Below are 3,013 nucleotides of genomic sequence, written 5' to 3' on the forward strand. Positions count from 1 at the left end.
ATGATTTGAATCCCTCTAGTTATGTTTTTCTGTCCCAATAAGTGTTCTCCAGTCAAAAGTCGCGGCCCTAGAGTGAAAAATTCCTTTTTTTATGGTGTGACGGCGGAAAACCTTAAATCTGTCAAAATACAATGTTCGCTCGAGCGGGGTGTCGAGCGCACATCGAGCGTTCGATTCTGCCTGATTTCGCTCGAGCATCCTATCGAGCGCACGTCGAGCGTTCGACTCTGCCTGATTTCGCTCGAGCGGCCAATGCCTCCGCTCGAGCGATCTTTGTTTTTCAGCAACCCACTCGAGCTCCCTGTCGAGCGGCAATCAAGCGTTTGAATCTGCCTGAATTCGCTCGAGCAGCCAAAAGTCTCCGCTCGAGCGAACTTGTAAAATCTGCAATATGAAATTTTGCAAGTCATCAAATACCCCCAAACTTACAATTTTGTTTGTCCTCAAACAAAAAGAAAAGCAAATGATAGTTTAGGAAATATCGACTCGACCCGAAAGAGAAGTATCATCACTCACCAAGCTTTTATGAATTTAGATTTCATCTCTAGTATCTTACTCTTTTAACATCAAAGATAGCAGGAAAATCAATCAAAAATTTTGCAATTTGTCAAGTAAGAGTTAGGCGTTTACTTCAACCTAAAGCTAAGACCTTGAGAGTGTGTGTGATATAGTCAATTTAACTTCAAACCACCTGCAAACTTAGATAAAAGTAGAACAACCAAAATCTGAAGAATTCTCTTAAAACTTAACCCCATAAGTCCAATTTTCAGAAATCCTCTCCACTAATGTAGTCAATACCAAAAATCAGAGATCAAAAGGTCTTTAATAAGGTTGTAATGATAGGCCATAGGGTGAGGGTTAAAAAAGAACTGGATATGGAAAATCAAAACAAACTGGAAAAATACTTAGTGAACAGAACATTAAAAGAGAAACCCACATGATTCAAATCATAGCTCTTTCTTGGCAATATGCTCATACTTGTGGCATTATTATTGTTGTAATCACTGATGTAATACCAACAATTCCCTTAACAAAATCTGAGGTAATTCACACTCCGCTTAGTGACTTCTTTTTCTTTCTCTTTTCTTCTTCTTCTTCTTCTTCTCTCTTTTTTTTTTTTTTTTTTTTTTCACTCACTTCCTTTCTTCTTCTTTTTCTTCTTCTTCTTTGATCAAACAAAGCAAACATAATACGGTTCATCATGAAACCAATTTTTCTCTTTTAAATGTAACTCTCCACCAAAGTATTTTCTCAAACTATCAAAGGTAGATTCATTGTTTTTCAGGCTTAAAGCTGGCATGGTTTATGTAGTTCAAAGAATAAATAAAGGCTTATGAAGGCTCAAGGGGGTTGACTATGGAAACACATCATGTAATGATGGCATGACATTTAGGACGGCTGGGAAAGCTTTTTGGTTATGCCAAAGAAATGCCTAGATCATTTCTCTAATATTTGGTCTCAACTAGGATTTCGCCTCAAGGACCCATCAACGGATTCTAGAGCAAAGCAAAATCGAACCTCCCTCTTTCAATTAATTCAACTTCTTCTCTTCATAAGCAAAATGGAGTAAGAGAAAAACGACTATATACTCAATTGTGTTCAAGGTCAAAGATTTAAACCAAAGTACCCACAAAACTTCACTTGACATAAAAGAAATTTTTGAAAATTTTTCTCAAAACCATCTTCAATCACAAATTTCAGAGTCATAGAGAATTCAATCTTACTCCAATGCATGCTTGGTAAGAGAATCAAACATCCCATCAACAACCCAAGACTTAGAAAACAAGAGGATCAAATGATTATAGGAGTTTACACCCCCAAACTTAAACTAAACAATGTCCTCATTGTAATGCAAAAGTAAAAAGGATTGCAGAAATAAAGGAACTTCCCTGGTTTCATGGTGAATCTTCCGTGGATTAGAATTTTTCAGCTCTTTATTCATGCTAAATAAACCTGCATCAAAAATCAATTTATTAAAACTTAAATAAATAAAGATAATAAAATAAATGAAAGAATGAAAGATAGATCTATGGGTTGCCTCCCATAAGCGCTTGTTTTAAAGTCTACAGCCAGACTTTTCAATCATCATCAATTAGGATCTCTAAGAGGAATAAATGCATAGTTCCTCTCCATTTGCTCTTCATAGTAGTGCTTCAATCTCTGACCATTAACTCTGAAAATATTCCCTGTCTTGTCCTTCAAATCTACTGCTTCAAAAGAGAAAACTTCATGAATTGTATAAGGACCCGTCCATCTTGATTTCAACTTTCCTGGAAAGAGTTTGAGTCGTGAATTGAAGAGTAGAACGTGTTGTCCTAGAGCAAACTCTCGCCTAAGAATCTGTTTGTCATGCCACTTCTTCGTCTTTTCTTTATAGATCTTTGCATTTTCATATGCATCATTCCGGAACTCTTCTATCTCATTCAATTGAAGAAGTCGCTTTTCACTTGCTGCCTTCAAATCAAAATTAAACTTTTTTACAGTCCAATAAGCTCTATGCTCCAACTCTACAGGAAGATGACATGCCTTTCCAAATACTAGTCGGTATGGAGACATCCCGATAGGTGTTTTAAAGGCTGTACGGTACGCGCACAAAGCATCATCAAGCTTCTTTGCCCAATCCTTTCTATTGATTTTGACCATCTTCTCAAGGATGTTCTTGGTCTCTCTATTTGAAATTTCAGCTTGACCATTAGTTTGAGGATGGTAAGCAAGTGTTATCTTGTGCTTCACACCATATTTAGACAGAAGATTCTCAAACAACTTGTTGCAAAAGTGAGTCCCTTCATCACTAATAATAGCTCGTGGAGTGCCAAATCTTGTGAATATGTTCTTGTGCAGAAATTTGAGCACTACCTTTGCATCATTTGTTATTGTAGAAATTGCTTCTACCCATTTTGACACATAGTTAACTGCTAATAAGATATAAGCAAAACCAAAAGAAGGAGGAAAAGGCCACATAAAATCTATTCCCCAAATATCGAACAACTCAACTTCTAAGATACCTTTCAGT

Source organism: Carya illinoinensis, chromosome 7 (assembly GCF_018687715.1).
Source record: "Carya illinoinensis cultivar Pawnee chromosome 7, C.illinoinensisPawnee_v1, whole genome shotgun sequence".
Lineage (NCBI taxonomy): Eukaryota > Viridiplantae > Streptophyta > Magnoliopsida > Fagales > Juglandaceae > Carya > Carya illinoinensis.